The 27860-nt window shown below is 44.0% G+C and overlaps 1 long non-coding RNA gene across 1 annotated transcript in view; it reads right to left on the bottom strand.

The window, feature by feature from the left end:
• The window catches only part of LOC126175124 (uncharacterized), a 660542-nt gene that overhangs the window by 942 nt on the left and 631740 nt on the right, over positions 1 to 27860 (bottom strand). The gene's annotated exons all lie outside the window — the stretch shown is intronic.

Genomic DNA, 27860 nt, shown 5'->3' with positions numbered 1-27860 from the left:
TATGGAATCATTGAGCGTAGGTAGAAGAACATGGAGCCCAATCAAGACATCACCAACAATGCCTGTCCAAACGTTCACAGAAAATCTGTGTTGATGACGTGATTGCACAATTGCGTGCGGATTCTCGTCAGCCCACATATGTTGATTGTGAAAATTTACAATTTGATCATCAGAATCGAGGAAGTACAGTACATACTGACGAAACTAAAATGAGCTCTAACATGGAAATTAAGCGTTTCCGGACACATGTCCACATACCATCTTTTCTTTATTTGCGTGTGAGGAATGTTTCCTGAAAGTTTGGCCGTACCTTTTTGTAACACCCTGTATACATCTACATCTTTTCTCTACATCGCCCAGTAAAAGCATGGACAGCAGGAAATTTTACAACCGGGAACAGGCTGTAGTTCAGAAGCTGTGACCGTATCTCCATCCAGAAACTCACATGACACGGATCGTGAGCCCACACGTGGATCCGGCAAACGACAGGAGGCTGAGAGAAAGTAAGACGGAAGGAGGAAGATACTGCACTAACGAAACAAAAGAACCGAAAGACTGACGCTGCCGAACGTAGGTGGACGTGGTGTTATAGTCGGCGCAAGAGCGGTGGGACATCATCTCCGAGGTAGCGATGAAGCGGGGATTTTCCCTTAAGACCATTTCACGAGTGTACCGTGAACCTACGACATCGCTGCGGCCGGGAAAAGATCCTCGACGAAGCAATCCACGTAGTCTGCAGACCTGTGTTAATCTGCGAGTTAATTTAACTCGTTCCATTTTACACAGTACACATTACGAAGTTGTCAAAGCAAGTCGTTCCGCTCCGGTAGTTCTTCGGACAACTGCATGACACACAAATTATTCCAAGAGGTGGTAATGTTCAAAACAAGCAAGATTTTACATAGTCGGTTCGCTGAGTTTAAAACCATGTCGTAACCCACGAATTAAATTTGCCATGACGCACACACGAAACTTACTGTTTGTCATCAGGAGATTGATATTTATTACCCTTATTATTTTAAAGTAGGTAACTGTGGTACCTAACAGGTAAATGTATTTCAATAGTACATGCATCTTTTTACGTTTGACTCAACGATCTGAATCCACATCTTCATATCATTCAACTCCGGATATCCAACGAGTTGTGGCGAAACAAGCTCTGTATCATTTGAGAGATACAGAGGCGAGCGAGTATGGTGGGACTTACCCCAGTTCACTGCTAGTAGCGCCACGTCACGACGCCTCCGTGAGTAGCGCACAAGTATTGTACCATTATTTAAGATTTGAATTAAAATTTGCTTTCCAAAACTTTGTCAGCATGTGCTTTAGTATATTAATGTTTAAACTGTCAAATCTCAGATTGAATAGATGAATGTTTTTCCCTAAATACATCGTTTTAAAGAACAGTAAGTGGCGCTAAATAATAAAGATAGGAAGCCAAAAATTGGTCATAATGTGCACATGTATGTCAAGATTCTTCTAACTGGCGAATAACGGAACGACTGATTCCCTGTACTAGTGACTCGTAAAAACTGTGCACAGCAATTTCATTACGAATTCCACGTAGTACATTTTGTGACAATAGAAGAGTACATGTCTTCCTTTTTCCTTTCTCCGCACCTAATATCATCGCCACTGAAACTCCACAAACTCAGACGTTACTTCTGAAACTGCCAAGAGTATTATAAAGAAACCTGCAAGAAATCACCACTTGAGCACACGACGAAAAGTAATCTCAACAGTTACGTCAACTGAAGTAACTGCCGTCCGCAGAGCGTTATGACATCGGGCAACCTGTATCTGTAAACGGCTAATCCAGCTCATGATGCACAGTCCCAATTGTGGGTATCCAGGAGGGCGAAAAAAAAAATGTAAATTAAAGGTGGAGGGTGAGAAAGGAAAGGGAAGGAACTATTGATGTCAGCGCATCGGGACTTTATGTGGTATCAGCGGCGACGAGTGAAAAATGTGTGCCGGAGCGAGATTCGAACCCGAGATCTCCTGCTTATTAAGCAGTTGCGTTAACCGCTGTGCCACCCGGACACACAGTGTTAATCGCAACTGCGTGGACTATCTCGGCACGCCTCGTCGGTCCACATTTCCACCTAGCGCCATCTATCCACAGTCTCTGTCCATGTCCTCCATGCTTCGTATTTTGAGATTCTCTCAGGAGGTCGAACGTAATTAAGTATCCTCCCTGAAGGTGGTGGAGTCTTTGCCCGTGCAGGCGAATCAACTATATGAATGTGTGGTGTGGTGTGTTGTGGGTATACTAGTGAATAAGACATCGTGACCGCGCTTCTCCTCTGGTTGGCTGTTGCTGAGATAGCTCTTTTGTAAACAACTAGCTGTCAGTCGCTTTGTTATTTTGATCCCACTAAAGAGTACAACGCGTAATCGTATTGAAGGCTAGCCAGAAGTCTATTAACACGTCATTAAGCAACAGCTTATCAGAATTTCATACAATAGTCTTGCGGATCGCAAGCTGATTCTAATTCTAACGCATAACTACAGACCAGCATCACTTGTCAACTTGACGATGTGTGGTGTGTGGTAGACGATGCCCAACGTGCCACAGTACGATTTACTACCCCCCCCCCCTTTCCTTTTACAATCGTGAATGGTCGGAAGCTACGTATAAGGTCTAATTACTCTGATATTTACCACGATGGTCATTTGTCATTTCGAGAGCCGTATATGGGAGTAAGTGGGCAACGGCCTTGCCGCAGTTGATACACCGGTTCCCGTGAGATCACCAAAGTTAAGCGCTGTCGGGCGTGGTCGGCATTTGGATGGGTGACATTCCAGGCCGCCATGCGCTGTTGCCATTTTTCGGGGTGCACTCAGCCTCGTGATGCCAATTGAGGAGTTACTCGACCGAATAGTAACGGCTTCGGTCAAGACTACCATTATAACGAACCGGGAAACCGGTGTGTTGATCCCATGCCCCTCCTATCCGCATCATCCTTGAGGATGACACGACGGTCGGATAGTCCCGATGGGCCACTTGTGGCCTGTAGAACAGGTCTGACAACTGTTCTTTCGTGGATGAATTACATCTCCTCCTTGTTTGTATGGTCACACCTCTTTGGTGACTGCTAGACACTTCACGGTTCCTCATTGTCTACTAGATCATTTGTACGCTATGCATAAACCTGAACGCCTTGATCCGTGTCTCTCAGGATGTTATGTAAGGAAAGCGCGAGCTAGGTTCCACATGACCGATGTTCGCGAAATCCATCCTGGTTGGCATGGATGTCGTTTTGTTCAAAAAATGGCTCTAAGGACTCAGACTTAACATCTGAGGTCATCAGTCCCCTAGACTTAGAACTAATTAAACCTAACTAACCTAAGGGTATTACACACATCCATGCCAGAGGCAGAATTCGAACCCACGAACGTAGCGGTCGCACGGTTCCAGACTGAAGCGCCGAGAACCGCTCGGCCACAACAGCCGGCCTCGTTTTGTTCGAGATATCTCGTTACATTTGCACTCAGAATATCTTCTAGGATTCTACAGCACGTAGGCTTCAATGAAACTGGACAACAGTTTCTTGATTTGACAGGAGTGACGTCTGCTTCCTTCTAACTACTGGAGGCGGCCCTTCCTTTCCTTTACGTCTATAGTCACAAGTTTATTTTTGTCATCAGACTACCGGTTTCGGTATATAATGACCGTATAAAACAGGTCTGACCTCACTTTCGCGAGCATTGTCCGGCCGACCTAGCCTAGCTGCGCTCCTGTCATTTATCGCTGGATAGTTTCCTCAATCGTGTTGCTATTATTTCCCGCAAAGCTTCTTAGAGTAAACAACATATCCCGACGTGCCGAAGTTGTCAACAATACAAGGGTCCACGCAGCGGCCCAAACCGTTGCTTAGCATCAGTTCGAGACGAGGCGACTGGCGAGCAACATTACAGAGTCCGCTCCCCGCCACCAAAATCTTAAGAAACCGAGGAAAGCAGCAAGGGCGCAGATCAAGGATAGCAGGCAGAAGGTAAGGCATCAGTTCTGCCAATCTGTGATATTACATTACATTTATCGTTTTCCATGGATCCCTTGGAGAGGAGTCTCCGGGATGTGGAAAGGGTCCGAACGCAGGCGTCAAACCGTCGATTCCACCTTTATGTTGATCAATAACATAAAATTCTCACAAGCAGAGATCCTTTACACTTGCACTTATAGTCAGGGTAATTCGACAGTCTGTTTAGCAAGGTTTGTTTGATGCAGATTACGTTGGAGACGCATGAATTTTATAAATATTGTAATTACACCAAATCGAAATACAACAAATTACACATTCTCTTACGAAGTTTCCGTGCCAAATGATTTCTGCATTTCTCGTATGAACACTGTTCGACGAGTGTCTCGCCATGTCGTCTTGAAACACACGTTTTCCATGAACATACCAGAATGAAAAATTCTCATATCTTAGCAGAAAAATGGCTAAAAATGCTCTGGGCGCAGTTTGGAAGGTAAAAGAACGGAAGTGGCTTTTCGACTTATCTAGCGCCTTCCAAGACATAAAAAGCGAAAAATCCTGACATCTCGCGCTTTTTTACCTGTTAGCATTAGTACCTATGCTACGTAATGCAATGCATAGCATCAAGCAAAGTAACGTGACACATAATGTCGTATCATGTATGACACGACACATGCTAGCATGTTACCCAGCATGGCATATCTCCCGTCGTGCGATATGATACAACGTGTCATTAAAGTTTAGGATGCAAGTATCCTCACTCACGGATATTTCGTATTACAGATGCACCCCACTCTCTGATACTTCCGATTGTAGTTGCGTCCCACATTCTCTAAGCACATGAATATGTATGTCTGTTCTTACACCCCTCACCATACACGTGACGGCGGATGGGTCTAAAGGAAGTTGAGCTAGAGAAGTAGGGTTAAATAGTAAAAAGCGCGTGTGTGTAAAGATGTTATGATTTAAATGTCTTTGAATCTGCCACGTAATTCGAAGACCTAGTTTCTTTCCTTTACATAACTAACTCTGCCCAGGACACATGCGCGTTTTCCATGCTATGATAGGAGCACTTTTCATTCTGATTCCCAACTTTTACTCTTCCATAATTTTGACGTCAGTCCGCCGTAGTTTGGTAACCGATGCAGATTTTTGTGGACTCTGGCAACGACTGATCTAGTATAGGTTTTCTTATGTCTTCCGAACCATGTTGCTTATATCGTGACAACGGATAAATCTTCACGAAACAACAAGCCGACCATTAATTACATGTAGTAGTCCACCTTCTTGCAAAATCTCAACCAATTCGCACTATTTCTTCCAACATATGAGTGGCGCAATATGTTTGTTTTTCGCACGTAAAATTCGAATGAATTTCGATTTTTGAAAGCGAGTTTTCAATTTTATTCTTAAGAATACATTTTCTATTTTATTTGATTCACTGTAAACCGTTCCCGCGCATTCACTTAACGAAGAACGAATTTTACGTGCTACATTTAGCTCGACTGCAAATCATCGTATCTTGACAACGGATACGTATTTTTCTATAAAAAATTTCGTTTTGACTTTATTCATTTATCTACCTACGTGCAAAGTTTGAACCGGTTGGTACAAGATTGAAACTACAAACCTCGCAGAAAACTTATTTTTTCAAACGGTTAAAACTTATGTTACACCAAAATCCGATACACCAGTGAACAAATTTCAACCATCAGTCTCGCTCCAGTATGGTGTTAAAAATGTGCCATTAGATGGGCTTTAATTTCAGGCCAATTAAAATCTTTTGCAAAAGGAATTAATAGATTCGCATAATTTACCTGGGCACCAGCTCAGATTCGTCGCCCTAACTTCGCTTAATATACTGTAAACATAGGCAAAATAAAACACGTGTTCGAATGGCTATACAAATGGCCGATGGTCCAGGCTAAACCAAAAACTAGCTCAAATTCGACACGTGCACCAGGACTCCCCCCCCCCCCCCCCTCGATTTTGGCAGCAGCTTTTTCAGAAACGTATACTACAGCGCGTAAGAATTCTTAACGCTTAAAGACGAATTTCGAACATTAACCTGTATTTTGTCAGCAAACTAATTTGTCTTTTAACCCACAGGTGTCTTACAAGCGGAATCAAATGTGATTCGAAATAATTGTTTCTTGTTAGGTGTAATTAAATAATTCGAACGAGCTTTCGCCTTTATGCCAGTGCGGTTCCTGTCCTCCTGGAGCTGCTACTGAGTTGATTCTTCTCGCTGCCACCTTTGGCGATCAAATGATCCTGTGCGCAACAGGCTAGAAACTACAGTCGTCCTTCAGTCACGCGTTTCATTTCGGCGATAAACAATTCGTGTCAGTAAGTGTAATTTGTAAATGATCTCTTAGACCATTGTGTACCCCCCTGATTTGAGATAGTGATAATCATTCACTCTACGAAGAGTCTCAGAGCAGTGGCTGACAGGAGTATCCGTATTGATATAAGTCAAAAGGCTATGTATGCCTTCAGAGCATTTTTATAGAACGTATCAATGAATTACAACCATCTCAGATTCAGTGACATTCACTTATAAACCTTGTTTCTGTGACTTAATTCTGCGTATGACATCAGCTTCCATTTACCAGTGTACAGCATCACGTGCTGTCTGAAGTTGGCTGAACGATTTATATTTATTAACGTCATATGATTTCCAAAATCAACTGAGTATTTTAATATACCAGAACAGGTCACTTGACTGATGATTTTTACTAATATTTCCATTCTAACTTTTTCTTGTTCTTCAGGGTTCCGTACCTCATACGGTAGAATCGAAACACTTGTAGGATAATTTGTTGTCCTCCTTTGTTAGGACCCTTTTTCGTAAGGAACGATGGTGGCATCAAAATGAAATTTAGGTCAGGTATGACGATCTAAGGTCCCTTGGCGATATAAAAACATTACACTTGTAAGTCAATGCAGTCAAAAGGTACGGCCATATAATCCATGTATTTTGATACTCGCTGACTCATTCATCAAAACCTACGGATGAGCTACCTAAATACATAATTAAGTCGCACAGAACCCTCGGAGAGCGAGTACTATTACTACTTGCACATACCCTTTATTCGTTTGTGTGTGTGTGGGGGGGGGGGGGGGGCAGGCGGGAGGGGGGGGGGAGATTCGGGCGTGCCGCCAGGAGCCATTGAACGTCAGGAGCCCTGGACAAATGCCATGGTTGCCCCAAACAGAGAGAGAGAGAACTTTGGTTATAGAGTAATAGTCACTACATAAGAGGAGTTGATTACTGATAGGTATACTCGTGCGTTTCGTGTAAGAAATATCCTCACGCGCTAGACGATACCTCGCCGAGTATAGATCTACACTGAAGAGCGAAGAAATTGGTACACCAGCCTAATATCATGTAGGGTCCCCACGAGCACGCAGAAATGCCGAAACACGACGTGGCATGGACTCCACTAATGTCTGAAGTAACGCTGGAGGGAACTGACACCGTGAATCCTGCAGAGCTGTCCATAAATCCGTAAGAGCACGAGGGGGTGGAGATCTCTGAGTAGCACGTTACAAGGAATCTCAGATATGCTCAGTAATGTTCATGCCTGGGGAGTTTGGTGGCCAGCGTAAGTAAGAGTGTTCTTGGAGCTACTCCGTAGGAATTCTGGACGTGTGCGGTGTCGCGTTGTCCTGCTGGAATTGCCCAAGTCCGTCTGAATGCACAATGGACATGAATGGGAAATCTAGACGTATCAGGGGCCCCATACCACTCCAGCTGCACACGCCTCACACCATACAGAGCCTCCACAAGCTTGAACAGTCTCCTGCTGACATACAGGGTTCATGTATCCATCCGCTCGATACAATTTGAAACGAGACGCGTGCGAGCAGGCAACATGTTTCCAGTCATCAAAAGTCCAATGTCGATATTGACAGGCCCAGTAGAGGCGCAAAGCTTTGTGTCGTGCAGTCACCAAGAATACACGAGTGGGCCTTCGGGTCCGAAAGCCCATATCGATGATGTTTCCTTGAATGGTTCGTCCTTGAATGGTTCGCACGCTGTTGATGGCCCAGCATTGAAATCTGCAGCAATTTGCGGAAGGCTGCACTTTTGTCACGTTGGAAGATTTTCAGTCGTCATTGGTCCAGTCCTTCTAGGATCTTTTTCCGGCCGCAGCGATGTCGGAGAGTTGATGATGTACCGGATTCCTGATATTCACAATATACTCGTGAAATGGTCGTACGGGAAAATCCCCACTTCAGCGCTACCTCGGAGACGCTGTGTCCCATCGCTCCTGCGTCGGCTATAACACCACTTTCAAACTCACTTAAATCTTGATAACCTGCCGTTGTAGCAGCATTAACCGATCTAACTACTGCACCAGGCATAGGCGACCGCAGCGCTGTATTCTGCCTGTTTACATATCTCTGTATTTGAATACGCATGCCTATACCAGTTTCTTTGACGTTTCAGTGTAGTAACAGAAACGGTAAGTATGATTATTAGACACACACAAAATAGCTCCACTTGGTATTTCAGCCTGAGCTGTGCCTGGCCTTTGTGAGGGATTCAGCAGTTAAGGGGCCCACCATTTGAAGCCAGTTACTTCAAAATGATTCAAATGGCTCTGAGCACTATGGAACTTCTGAGGTAATTAGTCCCCTAGAACTTAGAACTACTTAAACCTAACTAACCTAAGGACATCACACACATCCATGTCCGAGGCAGGATTCAAACCTGCGACCGTAGCGGTCGCGCGGTTCCAGACTGTAGCGCCTAGAACCGCTCGGCCACCCCTGCCGACGAAGCCAGTTACTTCACCAGCGCCTTCGGCTTTCTGGCGTTACTTTCTCGCAGTCCTTATCGCTAATGTTAGTGTTGGCGGCCGTGTGTTGTTTAATAACAAAGATAGACGACGCAGCCGTCTCGAGCGCCACCGTTGTTCGGCACCTCTGTCTCCGTGGACGCGGGAATGTGCTCGTCTCCTTGACTTCGAAGCGTTGACAGGTAGGGTAGTTACCTGCGGCGGACGTTTTGAATGGAACCTCTGGCACAGGACAAGCGGACACGTAAAGGGCTAGCAGCGTACCGTACGCAGTGTTCAGTTACGCGGGCGGTGGCGTGGGAGCTGATGGACGCGTTCCAGCGAGCGGAGCGCGGACACGCCAATTACACGGGAAGTGTCGGCTCGCGTTACCGCCGCGGTTTAGGCCACTCGGCCGGCGCCGCGGTGCCAGCCCAGCCTATCCTATCCTATCCTATCCTATCAGCCGCCTGCACTAGGAATGCGTGGCGCGCTACGTCACCGGCGCCTCCGCTGTCTGCCGGCATTGCGAAACACTACACACGGCCAGTAACGTGCCACCTAATATACGAGGGGGGTTGAAAAGTTTGTAGTCTAACAAATAAGGAGTATCAGAAATTTCATAATTGTGGTGAGCGTACTGTAAGACCTTCAGTACACACACCATCAGATTATTTGACTTGTCGCTCTAACGAAGTAGGCGAGCGTCAGCAATATGTCTTGTGGTCTTATCGTGGCGTGTTTATCTTCTGCCGTTAGGTCAGACGATAGAAATGCCACGTGCACGCTTAGAGTAGCAGATGGACGGTGACCAACAAACAGAACTTTATTAATTTTCACACACATTTATTAAAATAATAAAAAATAGACACATTACGTAACTTGATTCTGGATGCTGTTTACAATTGACAATCTGAAGTTCCTTTGGTCTTGGTATGTTAATCTTATTCTCACATATATGTCTGATACTTGACAAAAGTGTCTAGTCATTTATCTTCATTGCTATGTACAGGAATATGGTAATCTTATTAGGCGCAAACTGAAACTTGACTATAGACTAATGCAGACTGACTAATCGGAGGTCTGTACACTCGTTATAATACCTCGAGCGTTCAGGTATCACTGCGCGAGTGTGATCCGCGAGGAGAAAAGGTTCTACGTTACCAGCAATCTCATTGGCTGCGTTACATATTAATACGCGGATCGGCGGAAGCAGTATTTGGTCCGTCTCTATGGCAGCGCCATCTCGTAGTGCGGAGATGGACGAGCGCTGCGCCTGCTGTTGTTGGGCTTAGCAGGGCGCGCTCTAGTGGTAAAGTTGTGTACGCGCTGACTATGCGGAACTATGTACACAACAATAATACCAATTTATTTTTCAATATAATACCGGTGTACACTAATACACTTGCGGGCACGCTCAGGTAACTTCTGCAAACAATTCGAGTAAAAGCTCTTCCATTTCGAGTCCAAACAAGCGTTCACGGTATCAATCACAGGATCATCATTGTCTAATCTTCGTTCTTTGACGTCGTCTTTTAGATTTGAGAAATGAAAAAAGTCTGATGGAGCCAAATCTGGAGAATATGCAGGATGACTTAACAATTCGAAGCCGCAGTCACGAGAGTTTCCAGCGTTGCTAGGGCTTTGTCCTGATGCAAAAGAACTCCGTGCGCTGATTTTCCGCGCCTTTTTTTCCTGTTATCACTTCTCTCAAACGGCGCAGGAGGGTTCGATAGTATGATGCATTGATAATTACGCCCTTTTGCAAGTAATCCACCATAATTACCCTTCTGCATCCCAGAAGACCTATGCCATCACCTTACCTGCTGATTTTTGCTCCCAGAATTTTTTGGGGCGGGGGATGAAGAATGTTTCCATTGTGTGACTTGTTTTGTGTCAGCTTCAAAGTGGTGAGTCCACGTTTCGTCCACTGTCACACACCTTGCAAGAAAGCCGTCTTCGTGCGCTTCAATGTAACGAACGATTTCTTCACAACATTGCACATGCATGCACACGCTGCCGTCTCTGATCTGCATTCAAGTCTTTCGGCACCCACCAAGATGAAACTTTACGCATTCCTAAAATATCCACAACAATGTCATGACGCCCATGGAAGATTCCAAATGTGGTTTCAATGTGCTGCAACGTTGTTCGACGCTCCTGCAAAATCGTATCATGCACTGCAATCACTGATTCATCAGTGGCAACGTGACAGGCCTTCCGCTCCTTTACGCATCTTCCACACTCGTTCTTCCGCTTTTGAAGTCTGACACCCATTTTTTCACTGTTGCATAAGACTGAGCACCGCCCTTAAGCGTATTCCGCATGTCCTCTGTAATTTCCTTGGGTGTCATTCCTTTCAAGTGAATATATTCAATCACAGCGCGGCTCTTGATTCTCTCGATATTCTCCATTTTGTTTACATTACACTATACAACGCATCCTAGCGGCAAAACTAACGAAGATGGAGCCGCGAAACTTGACTTGCATACCCCCAAAGGGTCACCATAAAAGTAGGTGGTGGTGGTGCGAGACATTACGGTAACTATTTCGGACTAGAAACTTTTCGACCGCCCCTCGTATGTAAAACCTTTCGTGCGAACATTATAACGGGAAGAGAGGAAGGGGGGGGGGGAAGGAAGAGAGAGAGAGAGAGAGACAGAGAGACAGAGAGACAGAGAGACAGAGAGACAGAGAGACAGAGAGACAGAGAGACAGAGAGACAGAGAGACAGAGAGACAGAGAGACAGAGAGACAGAGAGACAGAGAGACAGAGAGACAGAGAGACAGAGGGGGGGGGGGGGGGGGAACCTCTTTTCTACAATGTGTGGCATCAGTATGTAACTTCTCTCACCAGTCTTCTGACTGGCTTCATGCGCTCCATCATCAAGAGTTCTCTCCTTTGCCAGCCTCTCCATCTTCCGACGTTATTATTTGTTGTATCTCGCACATTAAGCAAGTGATAATTTAAAATTCGTAGTTGCACGACGAATTTGAAGGAGTATATTTATCCTGTCGTCTAAATTACTCTGCATGAAGAGGTGGTATGGTTTGTGAAGAATAGTTGAAGTCTATCCTCTCTCTCGCTCTCAGTGTCTTAAATAAGACGTACCTTTTCCATACTTAAAAGTAATTTGCAGACTATACAAATGGTTACTGTAAAGCGTGCCTCCATTTTTCCAACTCTGAGTGAGAAATTTCTCGGTGGCCCAAGTCATATTCACGACAGAAAATCATAATAATTGAACGATATAGTTAACAGTGACGACGACTGTAGGTGTTTATCGTAAGTTGACGGTAAAATGTTTCAAATTAAGATTCTGTACTGGTCTGTTCCACATAAAAAGCATCTTTACAACAGGTACTTAACTTTTTATGAAACAAACACCTGTCTAGGAGTGTAGCAACGCAGAAAAATTTGCATTTAGTTTTTCCATATTATTTTAACCCGATATTACAGAAGTTCCAACTCCGCCCTAATAATATTCTACAGCTCTTGCTCTGTCCAGTATCTTAGTACTTATCCCTTAATACCATAAGAAACTTCCCATCGTCTTGTCCCTTCTACCAGTTAAAGGTTTCCAGATATTCCTCTCCTTCACAAATCTGCGGCGAATCACCCCATTTTACATCTTATCAGCTCACTTAATTTAAAGCACCCTCCTCTAACAGCTTCTACTACCACTCGGCGAGCCACCTTACTGTATGTGGCGGAGGGTACCTTTTCTATCACTATCACTTCCCTTTTTCCAGCTCCAGACCCAAGTATTTGGCCGGATGAATGAATGCCAGTAATTCTTCGTGAGACCTCTGATCTCTAATTATATCTTCATGGTCTTTTCGCGTGATATACGCAAGCGCAAGCAGTGTGTTGGTTGCCTCTTCTAGAAACGTAGCCACTCTGAACCTTATCAGTAGAGGACATCACGATGTAGAACGCCTCTCTTGGAGCGTCTGCAACTGGAGTTGGCTGAACATTTCCGCGACTCTCGCGCTGGCTGAAGGAGCCTGTGACGAAACGCGCTGCTATTCTTTGGATCTTCTCTACTTCCTGTAACAGCCCTATCTGGTACTGACCCCAGATTATCGAGCAATATTCGAATACTTGGCAGTAGAGGGTTTTGTAAGCTACCGTCTCTCAGAGTGAACGACACTTCCCGACGGTTTTCCCAATGAACCTCAGACTCGTCCAGGGCTCATCTGGCTCTATGTGGCCGTTACACTTTACACCGCTCCGTACGCATACTGCTTGATATTTAATGGATTGGACTGCTTCCAATGATTGTTCTGCTATCGCGTAACCGTACAATAATGGGTCTTTCTGCCTATTAGCAGCAATACGCTGCATATAAAATTAATTGTTGGTAAGGCGGGTACCAGGTTGAGATTCATTGGGAGAGTCCTTGGAAAATGTAGTCCATCAACAAAGGAGGTGGCTTACAAAACACTCGTTCGACCTATACTTGAGTATTGCTCATCAGTGTGGGATCCGTACCAGATCGGGTTGACGGAGGAGATAGAGAAGATCCAGAGAAGAGCGGCGCGTTTCGTCACAGGGTTATTTGGTAACCGTGATAGCGTTACGGAGATGTTTAACAAACTCAAGTGGCAGACTCTGAAAGAGAGGCGCTCTGCATCGCGGTGTAGCTTGCTGTCCAGGTTTCGAGAGGGTGCGTTTCTGGATGAGGTATCGAATATATTGCTTCCCCCTACTTATACCTCCCGAGGAGATCACGAATGTAAAATTAGAGAGATTAGAGCGCGCACAGAGGCTTTCAGACAGTCGTTCTTCCCGCGAACCATACGCGACTGGAACAGGAAAGGGAGATAATGACAGTGGCACGTAAAGTGCCCTCCGCCACACACCGTTGGGTGGCTTGCGGAGTATAAATGTAGATGTAGATGTAGATGTGTGTATATTGAAGGTCAACTGCCATTCCCTGCACCTGGAGCCGACCCTCTACAGGTCTTCCCGTATTTTTCTACAATTTTCTAGCGTTCTGACTTCTCTGTACGCAACAGCATCATCCACGAATAGCATCATGTGACACCCGGCGTTATCTACTAGTCATTTATATGTATTGCGAAAAGTCACGAGCACCATATCTTTCCAGGAGCTTCTAGTCTAAATCTCTACATATCTGAATTTTGTAACCTCCCCACAAAATTATTTAAATGAACTTTAAAATGAAACAGATGTAAACTCCCCACAAAAATAATAAAAATGAACCATGAACCATGTGTAACCTCCGCACAAAAATAATAATTAAATGAACTTTTAAAGCATTGTAACCTCTGAACAAAACTAATTTTAATGTAACCTCTGAACAAATTTGGCTCCCATTTATAATCTCTGTGCAGAAATGCATTCACATTTAATGTACGCACAAAATTCTCTTCTCATTTAATGTTAAGTTAGAAACAGAAAAATTCCTAAACACCAAAAATAATTTAAAAAAAATTCAGTAACCTGGTAAATTTTATAACAGCAGCGCTGCGCCTCGGCCCTGTATTCTGATTAAAAAAAGGAAAAAATTCTTACCTCAATAAAAACTGCGAATATATCTGCTCTTATGTAAAAATTTTCCGGCACAGCTTCGTGCAATGCTGGCCTTTTTTTTTTTTATTCTTGGAAGGAATGATTATGCATTGGAAATATTCTTTAAATTGTAATGAATGCTTTTCTTAAAAAATTACTTTATATTATAAAAATTATTATTGGGGCATTTTTAAAAGAAGTTAATGACAGTTAATATACATTACTAGATATGCGCAAGGCTGCTTCTTTACCTTCTACAATAATACTCATCCTCCAGAGTCCCGACCAGAGCAGACTGCCGACACGCGCATGCACGCGCCGACTACTGTGGACTACTGTATACTACTCAAGACTACTCCTTACTAGCACGGACTGAAGAGTAATGCCGACAGACGCCGACTCGCGACAAGCAACAACTAACTACATACTACTCTCTGGTCAGAGACTCTGCCATGCCTCGCCCATCGCCGGCAACGCATACGTCTTACAATTTTAGCAGCCCTTTCTTTTTTGCAGGAAGAAATTTTCCCAGTTTAATCGTTGCTACTTTCCCTGCATTCGACCTTCCTTCCCATTCTTTCCACTTCCGGCACAGCACTCTCATCCACCTGTTGAAGAGCCTCATGCCCAAGGATACCATTTACTATTCTACACGCCCACGATCTGCGCAGACCATTAACCTCTGTGCGCGCTTGTTGTGCATGTTCTGGCTATCAGCTGGCACCCTACTAGCATATTAGTTCCCTTGTTCGCCTCATTTCCCGCACTGCCTCTTCAGTGCACAAGGCCACCTTTTGCGCTTCTCCTGATACCGGTCTCGTGAAATGCTCTTTCAGTGTTGACTACATCAATCTGCCTCTGATAAGAGGGAGAGATTATCTCTTTATCCTGATAGCTGATACCACACCGCGCTGTAAACGGTGTACCACTACTACCAGGCTGTTCGATAACCATCCATCGCTGACCAAGTCACAGCAGTGAAGTAAGTGGTCTCTAAGTGCCAGCATGTTGTGTGGAATCACCGTAGTAACCTAGGTTGACGTGGAAACTTACCTGAAAGGCTGAAAAGAACTATGTTTGACCACGACACTACCACGAATGAAGTTGAACAATTCATAGGGTGCATTAACATGGAGACCCAACAGTAAACGAATTGCAGCCACTTAAGAGCGCGTGAGAAGAGACCCTAAACGGCAGGGGCGGGACACACGTGCCAATGACAGTCCGTTTCAAGCCTGACAAGATAGCTGCCGCCAGCCTCCTTGTTCACTATGAATGACAGCCTCCCAGAGGTTGCCTAAAAAAGAGGAGTCCTTGTCCTATGACATTTACTCCAAAATAATGGGTTGAAAGTTAAAACTGGGACAAGGAAAAAACTGGACTTGCCCGAGCAAGGCAGGATAAAATAACTTTTATGTGCTAATAGATCTAGCGATGTTTCTTCTTGGTCCTGGCTCTTGGCACCACATCTATGATGCATTGCCAATCCCGGGGCGTGAAGATCGGATGGGAATTAATCAGAGTTAGGTCATTTTTAGATACGACGTTGTGCAGGTTTGCAGCTACCCAAACAAAGTCATATGGTTGGTGGGGAAGACGAGGTTTGGGAACATCAGGAAGGGTAAAAGGGTATGGATGGTAGAGGTACGGATATGTACCATCTCGCAGCGACTCCGCTGGCATGTCCATCACCAGCTTAGCTGCTCCCGGGCTGTTCGGCGGTCATGTTTGCCATGTTTGGCAGCCTCCTCTCGGACCATAGCAGTGACAGCAGCAACTTGTGCTGCCTCTTCTTCTTCTTCTTCTTCTTCTTCTTCTTCTGGTTGCTGTACTACCTCCTACTTTTCCTCGACAACCTCTCCAGCAACCTGCGTTTCAGCGTCGGCCAGAGAGGCGGTCGTCTGAGTTTCTGCATCTACCCCCTTCCTAATGGGGGTCGGCGCCTCCTCTTTGCGAGTCGAAAGGGTCAAGGCCTCCGTCAGTTGCCACACCTGACGGCGCGCCTCTTCCAATTTCGCCCTGTGGGACGCCCTCTCCTCCGCGGCGGCGGATTTAAGGGCAACGGCTTCGTCCGTGGCTTTCTGTAGCGATTCGCAGAAACTATCGTAGTCACCTTCTTCCTTGGATAGGGAGGGAGGGGAGGGGGCGCTTGTCTTGTTGGGCCACTTCTCCAGGTTTAGCGGCCTCAGTCGTCTTATTCCGCCTCTGCTTGCTCCAATTCTCTATGTAGCTGCAACGACGATGGTTTGCAGCGTGTGCGCCGCCGCAGTTGACGCACTTCGGAGCGGCATCTCGTGGCTTATTACAGTCGCGTATATATCATGTGCCTCAGCACGCGACCGTATTGCTGTAGGACTTTGCTACATGGCCAAGCTATTGGCATTTGTAGCACTGCTGCGTCTTCATCTTCTTCTCGCTATTATTTTCGCTTCGCATTTCGTCGGCCAGGTGCTCCAGTAGGACGGTGAGAAGGCGAGATCTTGGCTTCGCCTACCTTGCCATGTCCAGCCATGTCTGCGACGTAGAACAGCGACATTGACAGCGACGAAGTTACCTGCAGCGAGTCCAGCAGCGGTCTCGTGCGGCCAGCGAGTGCAGGTCCATCTTTATACCTGTTTTCGTGCGAACCCTGCGAAGAGAACTCCATACAATGCACTTTTGGGGTCGTGTACCACGCAAAAGGCCTCTCCTCACAGCTGCGCGTAAGTAATCACGTCTTCAGTGGGCCAGTAGCTGGCGCGGGACGTGCAGTGCAGTCCGCAGCCATTTTGCCTTCGTTCAAATGACATTAACAGTGAAGTGCACCGACGCCTGTGGGGAGGATTTAGTTCAGCCTAGAGATGGCACTGTAACGTTCTTGAGTGCTTTCCTTACCATAACTTTGGCCCACTCTTTCAGGTTAACATTTATTTCGTCATTCTAGGTGATTACATGTTGCTCTTCTTTTACCTTTTCCTGATGAGCACGCTGTGGACACTCCGGTCTTCCAGATGACAGCAGCCGTGTTAACAGGTTCTACACGAATACGTTCTCCATTTGTCCAACACCAAATTACACACCCCATCACGTGCCTCGAGTGCCTTATCAACCACCCGGTCTTAACCCCATGGAAAACAGGACTATGTGGAATAGCGGGTGAGACGTAGGAACCCATCCCCGCAGTCCGGTGGCTCTACGAGATCTCATCATGAACGAGTGGTTTCCGCTGGTTACGGCACACGTGAAGAAACTCGAATATCTTTCTCAATGAATTGAAGTCATTCTCGGGCTAAAACGGGAAATAAATAATTGTCGGAAGATCTGAGTCAGCATATAAAGTCAAAACAATCTAATTTCACTGTTAAACGCAAACGAGAAAGTGGATAGATGGAAACAGCAAACTGAAGGCGTCTACAAGGAGGAACTGTCTGGTCTGATGGCGCGGCAGAAGAAGAAACTGGAGTCGGTATGGAAGACAAAGGATATCCAGTATTACAATCAGCATTTCATTCAGTTTTCGGAGACTTTGGATCAAATGACGCAGAAACGATAGATAGCATTCCATTGGAATTTCTGAAATCATTGGGGAATTGGCAACGAAACGACTATACAAGGTGTTGTGCACAACCTATGCGTCTGGAGAGTTACCATCACACTGTCAGAATAATATCAACACAACGAAGAGGATACTACGGTCAGACAAGTGTAACGAACATGGCACAATCAACTTAACAGCTCACGTATCCAAGTTGGTGACAAGAATAGTATATAGAAGAGTGGAAGAGAAAATTGAGAATCTGTTAGATGACTCTCAGTTTGGCCTTCGGACAGGTGATGGCGCCAGAGAGGCATTTCTGACGTTGCGGCTGATAATGGAAACGAGGCTCAAGCAAAATCAAGACACATTCATAGGATTTGTAGACCTGGAGAAAGAGTTTGACAATGTAAAATGGTGCAAGATCTTCGGAATTATGAAAACATGGGGTCAGCTACAGGGAATGACGATTAATATACAATATACAGAAGAACCAAGAAGGAATAAGACTGGAAGACCAAGAACGAAGTGTAAGAGATGTAGTCTCTCGCCGCTACTGTTCGACCCATACATCGAAGCAGCAATGACGGAAGTAATACATGTTCAAGAGTGGGATTAAGATTCTTTGTTAGTAAGATTCGCTGATGACACTGCTACTCTCAGTGAAACAGTAGAAGAATTACAGGGCGGGTAGAATAGAATAAACAGTCTAAGGAGTACGGAATATGGACTGGGAGTAAACCTAAGAAAGATGAAAGTAATGAGGAGTAGCAGGAACGAGAATAGCAACCAATTTTGCATCAAAATCGATGACCACGAATTGGCGGAAACCCACATTGTGCATGAAGCAAAGAGGAAATAAAACGCAGATTAGCAGAGAACGACTGAAGTTTGCTAGTATGAAACATACGCCTTAATCTGGGGAAGAAATTTCTGAGAATGAACGTTTGGACCACAGCACTACGCGGTATTGAGTCATGGGCTGTGGGGCAACAGGAAAAGAAGAGAATCGAAGCTTTTCAGATACGCTGTAGATGTATGCCGAAAATTAGGTGCAGTGATTAGCGAATGAGGAAGTTATCCGTAAAATCGCCGAAGAAAGGAACGCATGATAAACACTAACAGGAAGAGACAGGATAATGGTAAATGCGTTATGGCATCAGGGAATAACTTCCACAGTACTGGCCCGTTCGTAGTCTACTTTCACTTCTCCCTTTCAGTCAACGACACAGAACTTTTGAGTGTGTGTGCCAACAGAAAGCATGCTCCTGCTCTGACTATCGTCGCGTAATGTAAAATTCGTTTCACTACGTGGCAAGCACTGTAACTTTAATTTTGCAATAGGAAAGTACACATCACTTCGTGCATTCTGTCCCAGAGCCTCCGCTGTGGTTTCCACGAGAGGATTCTTCAAGGTATTACGACCATTTTGTTGTGACTGTTGACTCAGCACTGTATGACAGAGCAGCTGTGAATACACCTGTGTGGTTTCGTGACCCGCTTCACAGCTTTCTCAAACACTGCTCTTGTTGTTTCTGTATCTGCATTCTTCAGCGGCCACAAGTGCCTAGCGGAGCAAGGGTTTACATTTTTCAGCTATCTTATCACCACTTGTGAACGCAAGTATCTACTGATTTCAAGATGTGAAGGAACTGCATCACGTCAGTTCCCACGAAATAAAATGGACGAGGTAAGCGTCATATAGCATGAAGAAGTAAATATTTCTCAAAATGCAGTTGGAGAAAACTGCCGCGTCAAGCTGTGGGTCATCATCGCTGCTGCATCCTCTACGGGTATCAACTCTGCTGGCACACTTGGCATGTTTTCTACTAGATTGGTCAAATGGTTTCATATTGGACGTCCGTCGTCGTCTTCAGAGGGCTTGTATCGACCGAGGTACAGAGTGATAGCAACGGCGGCGGTTCGAATCTCCGTCCGGCAACCCAGATTTAGGATTCCCGTGCTTTTCCTAAGTCACTTTAGCCTTTGTAAAGGACACGGCTGAATTCTTTTCCTGCCCTTTCCCAGTGTGATGATATGCTCCATCTCTACTGATGCCGTCGCCGACTGTCCGTCTAGTAAAAGTTTCTGTAAATAGAGCAACCTTCCAGGTGCAGTTTTCTTCGCAGGCTGACTGCTTGCCTCAATACCAATGCGCAGCCTGTTACGTAACTGGTATCACAGAATATGGGAGAATAAATAGAACTAACATTTTCAACTGCCAAATGCTTTGCTATTTTTGACACAGAAGTGCAATGAAACATTTTAAAAGGCCTTACAAAACCTAACGTTAAAGACTCGAGTGGTTTCTGCGAATAGTTTCTGGTTCATAAAAAGAATCAATAAAGAGGAAATAAATACAACAGAAGCTGTAAATTATACTGTATCTACAAAACATTTTTAAATACTTTTTCCCTACGGATTATAGAATATAGTGGCTGTGTCGTGTTATACAGGTTCTATCAAAAAGAATCACCCAATTTAAAAAAAAATCGTAGCTATTATGTTATTTGAGATATGTCCGTGAACAACGTACTGTTGGAAAAAGCAAAGTCTTGAGTTTTACATGGATCCCGCTAGGTAGCAGCACTTTTGGGCAGTTTCACGGGAAAAGGTGTATGGCTAATTTTTCTTTGTCGAGAACACTATTACAGGTAGCACATATTTCGATATGCTTGAGAACTTTCTTTTCCCACAGATGGAGACTGATTCGAACGACTTCACTTACCAACATGATGGAGCACCGCCACACAGGCATCTGCAAGTGCGGGAATTTGTAAATCAAAGAATTACTCAAAGATGGATCGGTCGCACTGGACCAAACGAGTCAGCCTTACATTACTGACCTCCAAGGTCACAGGACCTGACATTATTTCTTGTGGAGGTTTATAAAAGGCCGTTTATGTGCCTCCGTTACCAACAACAGTGAGTGAAATGGGGCATCGCATAACAGCAGCTTCGGAATCTGTAACTCAAGACATGCTCGCTGCTGTTTGGGAACAATTTGAATACCGCATTGACATATGCCGTGCATCTCAAGGGGGGCATATTGAACACCTATGAAAAGGTATGAAAAAAACTAAGTTTCCAGTTCATTAAAAAACAAAATTCGTTGCATATGCTTATTACCTTCAGACAAACGAGCGTGCCAAATCGGATAATTCTTTTTCATACACCCTGTACTGTAAAACGCATTGCACCAAATACTCGCTACTCATATTAACAAAATTATTTTATTGTCCTTTACGAGAGTCGGTTGCTTTCACTCCGATTTACAGAAAATGGCCAGTGTAATGAAGCTCAGATCTGTGTTTTGGACATCCAATTTGCATCACAACTTCACTACACTGGCAAGACACGCAAATTTGCAGCCATTTCCTGCATCGAAGATTTGTTTTCATAGTTTTTTACAACTGGTTTATATAACCTCATACGTATTTTTAACGATGACTTGTGCGAAACACACGGCGGACGTAGTTTGCTGTTGTGACACTCTAAATCGACTTGTGATATAAATATACTCCATACAGTAAAATGGAGGTTTCGAAAGTTATGTTAATTGTGTTTGGTTTCTCATGAATGGTTGTGAAATGTACCTGTTGTAAATAGAAGATGTAGGGAAATACTGAACATTACGATGCCTCCAAGCAGATTTACGACACCATCAAAATCTGGATATTAAGCACTTACCGAAATCCAAAATTCTTGTAACATCAATTACAGCCATTCCCGCGAATCATACAGAGTGGCTTTACTAACTCACAACCAGGCAGTCACCTTCGAAACCAGACAATCTCTTACTGCGCTACGGATCAGTCACTACAATCTACATTCCAAAAATGTAATATAAAACCGAAATAAATATTGTCTGCGTTATCGTCTCTCTCTGTGCCCTTATGACATCAAACGCCACAACTTTGCTACATAACCCCTTCGGTCCACGCGACTGTATTATTAAAATCCGAGTAACAGTAAAGTTGGTGGCTCGTATGATTGACGCGTTCTACGAAATTCTCCCACACCACTTGGGTACAACGCAGACAACGATCATACTATCATGTGAAACTGCCAGAAAAGTCTTTTGGGCCGTTGTTCAACTCGCACGTCACATTGGCTTGAATGAGTGTTATGTCGTCAAAGCGTTGACCCTTTATGTGAATTTCTGCACTGTGTCGTTTTGTGGTATGCTGATATTGGTAACATCTAACCTCGTCCCCCGTGATGATTTTTCCCACAAAATAATTGTCCGCGCTCTGCATTCCAATCAAGCCGCGGCTCGCTACACGTGTCTGCGTTTTTCTTCGGGCGTCCAGGCGTGCGGGAAAGACTATGCACACATTACGCTTTTCTTCAAAACATTCTTCAAAATGTATTGAAAAGCTGACCTAGAGGTGCCGAGTTCGTCGCTCCAGCGTAATTTGTGGTTTGTGGCATGACATTACGGCCGGACGTTATCTTGTTAACACTGTCTGCTCACAAGTGACTGTCGGTTGCTAATCTGTTGTCTGTAGTAATTTACTGTTATTTGTTTAAGCTACCACCGTCTCTACTGTGCTGACTTCGCTTGTATACCAGGAATAAAATCAATCTCTGAAGTTACTGGACAAATATCACTTCCAGTATGGATACGTTCAACCGGCTAAAGACGGAACAAGATACACTGTAGCGCCGCAGAAACTGGTATAGGCATGCGTATTCAAATACAGAGATATGTAAACAGGCAGAAACGGCGCTGCGTTCGGCAACGCCTATACAAATGTCTGGCGCAGTAGTTAGATCGGTTACTGCTGCTACAATGGCAGGTTATCAAGATTTACGTGAGTTTGACGTGGTGTTAGTCGGCGCACGAGCGATGGGACACAGCATCTCCGAGGCACCGATAAAGCAGGGATTTTCCTGTACGACCATTTCACGAGTGTACCGTGAATATCAGGAATACGGCAAAACATCAAATCTCCGATATAGCTGCGGCCGGAAAAAGGCCCTGTAAGAACGGGACCAACGACCACTGAAGAGAATCGTTCAACGTGACAGAAGTGCAACCCTTCCGCAAATTGCTGTAGACTTCCATGCTGGGCCATCAACAAGTGTCAGCGTGCTAACCGTTCAACGAAACATCATTGATATGGGCTTTCGGAACCAAAAGCCCACTCATGTAGTCTTGATGACTGCACGACACAAAGCTTTATGCCTCACCTGTGCCCGGCAACACCGACATTGGACTGATGATGACTAGAAACATGCTGTCTGGTCGGACGAGTCTCGTTTCAAATTGTATCCATCAGATGGACGTGTACGGGTATGGAGACAACCTCATGAATCCAATGACCCTGCATGGTAGCAGTGGACTGTTCAAGCTGGTGGAGGCTCTGTAGTGAAGTGGGGCGTGTGCAGTTGGAGTGATATGGGCCCTTTACAGGTGACACGCACGTAAGCATCCTGTCTGATCACCTGCATCAGTTGATGTCCACTGTGCGTTCCGACGTACTTGGGCAGTTCCAAGAGGACAATGCGACACCCCACACGTCCAGAATAGCTACGGAGTGGCTCCAGGAACACTCTTCCGAGTTTAAACACTTCCGCTGGCCACCAAACTCCCCAGACATGAACATTATTGAGTATATCTGGGATGCCTTGCAACGTGCTCTTCAGAAGAGATCTCCACCCCTTCGTAGTCTTACGGATTTATGGACAGCCCTGCAGGATTCATGGTGTCAGTTCCCTCCAGCATTACTTCAGACATTAGTCGAGTCGTGTTGCGGCACTTTTCCGTGTTCGCGGGGGCCCTACACGATATTAGGTAGGTGTACCAGTTTCTCTGGCTCTTCAATGTATGTGCAAACGAAGTTACACAGATGATGCTTCGTAAGTAGTAGCGATTATCATTACGTCCAACGGAAGCTGAACCTGTAGTTGACGTGTTATAGCGCTGTGCTCTAAAGACTCTAGGCACGCTGCCTCAGGCGACTGGTGCCGCACTGGATACGCCCCCTCGAGGGAGGCCAAACTGTCAGCAAGGCGGCGAACGAGGAGCTGCTGCAGATGCAAGGGATGGTGTCACAGCCACACGCAGGCTGTCCGCGACAGCGACAATTCCCGGGAATGCTCAGAGTCGTGGAACACGCCATATCGCAGGAAACTGACCGTCAAGTTGGGAAGAGCAGTCCCGACTGTTTTAGCTGTTTTACTGAGGAGTGGTTCGTCAAGTTCGAAGAGAACGCGCGTGGAATGACGAAGCCAAATTTCAGATGTCCAGCAGCGCAGGCAGACGTAATTGTGTTTACTGGATAGAGTGGAAACTCAATCTGGTAGCGTGAATACAATGACGAAAGTCCCGGCGTAATGGTCTGGAGAGGTGCTACGGGGCACGAAGTAACTGGTCCTGCCTTCGCTAAAGACGGATTCAGCGGTAAGAGTGACCAGAAACTAACTAGTGACCAGAAACTAACTAGTGACACTGCTTGCCCTTTACTGCAACAAAGAACGCATTGATGGTTTGTAGATGCAGCTCCCTCTCAATTACAGTAACAGCTTTCCCTTCTCGTCTGTGTTAACATTTTTTTTTATTTTTTTTTTTTTTTTGCGTACCCAGAACGGCACCAGTGTTGGGCGCGGAACCAGAAGACGTGAGGGATCGTCGATATAATGAAGAAACACACAGTACAAGCGTTTAAGTTTTTACATATATGAATTACCAAATTTGTAACCTACCTTTCGGAAAATAAAGTGGCACGAAACGACAGTGTCAGCATTTTTGCTGCTTTTCTGTTTCGTTCTTGAGAGGTTGCCTACTGGCACTGTGCTTGAAGAGCTTGATAGGGCTACGGAAAATCTTCCTGCCATGCAGCCGCGCCTGTTAAAGAGGCGGGGCGTACCCGCTGCCAAACCACAGGCTGTTGAGTAAGGCAAGGCGGGAAGGGAAAGAAAATCGTAGACACGGTCCCAAATTCTGCAGACGTGTTCTCAAAGTCTCGCTTCTCAACGAAATACTAACAATGTTGAGCGAACACTCTGACTTTATATAATCCAAATTACTATATAGTCACATGAGACAGGCCGTTGCTATTGTTCTTCAGTCAATAGCATCCCGTGTACTCCTGAAATTTTCGGACGGATGCTTTTCAAGTGCTGTATTTTTGTCAATCACAATTTCTTCGAAGTATCCTCCGGGCATTGGAGTAAACAAATTATAATTAGGAAAAAACTGTACAACAAGAAAACTATTTCCAAAAATGCAAAACTCCAGCACACCACCACTTTTATTAGACCAGAATGCATTTATGTTTCACAGTGCATTTCGTTAAATACAGTTAAATCAGTAGATGGAATAGAAAAAAAGGGAAGAGAATAATAAGGAAAATCTTGGACCAAAGGAACGAGTATGGGAAAGGGAAATTAAGAAGTAATAAAGAAGTGTATGAAAAATAGAACCAATATCTGACACAAAGAGGAACACAAACGTTTTGTTCTATGGACACTTAAAGAGACTAGATGAAAAGAATATAAATAATTTTCGACTTTTTTGGCAGAAACTTAAAAACATTAAAGACATGGGTCGAAGAAGGTGGAGTAGACATGAGAGAAATGCAAATGACGGAGGAATTAATAGGCCTAAGAGAAAAATTCAAAGTGAAAGCAGAATGTTTCATGGGGTTTCAGCAGGAAAAAAGGAAAGGACAGGCGCAATATGGACAGAAGAAAGACGATAAAAACATAGGGAAAGAATGAGAAACTATGGGACGAAAGAAGACCCAATTGATGTCATGTGATGCTTACTTGGCAAAACCAATTAAAAAGCCCATGACCACTAACATTAACTGCTTTGCAGAACCTGAAGATATTAAATAGGAAAAGACTTCTAAGGTTGCGCAAAATTATATTTATTTGGTCACGAACCGGCTTTCCGCTTCTTAACCCATCTTTAGGTGACAACTGAATGTCGCAAACGCAGATAAACGTGATGTGCGACTTGCACAGATATCATTTGTACGAATAATACAAAACTGACAGTGTCCACATAGGAAAACATTACTTTTTCCTCACATACAGATAATTACATTAACTATGTATTGATATATATTTAACAACTGATGGGAAATAAGATTATTATACTATCTGGGTCTAGTATTTGTAAGTAAAACTTAATTTAACGAAGGAGAAAAAGGAAACTGACTCTTATAATTTGATAGTAAGTTGGCATTCAGTGTCAATTCTTGTTGCTTTCTTAATAGAATGTAAATTTCACATTCTACATCATACATTCTATTAACAAAAGCATAAATATGACCCTACTGGAAATCAACAAACACGACACACAATGCCAGCTTTGTATTCGTATAAATGAATGCCCACATAAAAACTGTTTCCCCATTTTGTAGTTAATGTAATTATTTTTGTGAAAGAAAGAAATAATGTTTTCTTATGCAAACACTTCACATCCTTTTCGTATCTTCTGTTCCAAAATTATTTCCAACTTCAAAAGACTCTGTACAGTCATTCAGTTGGGTTAGTAATGACCCCCACTGAGCTGCTTATTTGTCGAAATTTTTACGGTTAGTTTTGAGCAAATATTCTTAGATAAAGAGCATCTAAGTTCTAAAATAAAATAATGGACTATGTATGTGGTGATATACTGTGCTTGTGGACAGGAACCGCCAGACAAAGTTTTTAACATCTGAATTCACACCACAATAAAATCAAGTTTACAATGGAGTTAAGAGGAGACAGTATCAACTTTTTAGACCCCACCAATTACAACGGTAAACAACAGCATTTAAGATATACAAGGAAGTAATATCAATAGATACTATAATATCAGCCAGTTCCCAGCATCCCATAAAACACAAACATGCAGCCTTTCACTCCATAGCGTACCGCCTACCATCCATACCACAAACCAAACCATAGTTTGAAAATTAACTGAAAATAATTAAAGAAATATCATTCAGCACCGGTTGTAGCCCTACCCTAATTGACAATATACTCCGAAAAAAAAGAGGATAACTGTACTCCTTTATCCACCTCAAATAGCACAAAACCACACAGATAACAAATGGGCGCCCATGCTATATGTGAGTAGGACTTCACAGGTTCTTTCCAGGAAACTGAAACCCCTGAAAATGTACATCTTTTTACACTATAACTGTCGCCCACCTATTCAACAAAAAAAAAAACAATATTCCACTATTATGAGTGGAATTTACAAAATTTCCTGCCATTTGTGTGGTAAATTATATGGCGCTGAATCAATTAGGGCTGTTACTAGACTGAACATGAAAGGTGTTAGTAACTGAAAAAGGGAGATTCCACCTTTGCTGAACATGCTCTGAACGAATGTCATTCATGGATGCGAAATGTGATGCTCTCCATAAAGGCTGAAAATTAACATTACTTTACTTTCTAGCCATTAATAAACATCAAAGAATCTAGACCCGGTCCTCCATGACCAAACAATTCTATTACTCACCCTTATTAAAATAGCAGCAGCCAGTTTATTTCTCTCGCCATTAGATGGTAGCTTCTTTTAACTCTTCCACACCCATATTCCATAGACTTCTTTCTCCCCCCCCCCCTTTTGGATCTGTCGTAGCCTGTACCATTACTTGTGCAACATTTTTGGTTTATGTATTCATATAGTTTTAATATTTGAATATACTGTAATATAAGATTTATTTGTTCAGAGTCTTTAGGTATTGCATTATGCTTGTGCTTTATATCGATGTAATCATGAAATGTCACATTTTTTGTACGCTTTGAATTCTCGCTGAAGTTGTGTGGACTATATGTTTAGTATTAAGTTATCTGACAATAGTCTAAGAAGCCGAAAGTCGGTTCATAACGAACTGTTGAATAAATATTATTGTGGAACAATATTGTGTATTCATGTTATTAATATGTCTATGTTCCTCCAAGAACCGACGGAATAATCCATAAATAACATCACTGTAACTCGCACATCATTTTTATCTGTTTGTAACATTCAGAAGAGGAAAGCAGGTTCGTGGCCAAAACAATATAACTTCGCAGGACATTAGTCA

The sequence above is a fragment of the Schistocerca cancellata genome, chromosome 3 (assembly GCF_023864275.1).
Source record: "Schistocerca cancellata isolate TAMUIC-IGC-003103 chromosome 3, iqSchCanc2.1, whole genome shotgun sequence".
In the NCBI taxonomy this organism is placed as follows: domain Eukaryota; kingdom Metazoa; phylum Arthropoda; class Insecta; order Orthoptera; family Acrididae; genus Schistocerca; species Schistocerca cancellata.
The sequence above is the reverse complement of the archived record's forward strand: the minus strand, read 5'-3'. Positions and strand labels throughout refer to the sequence as shown.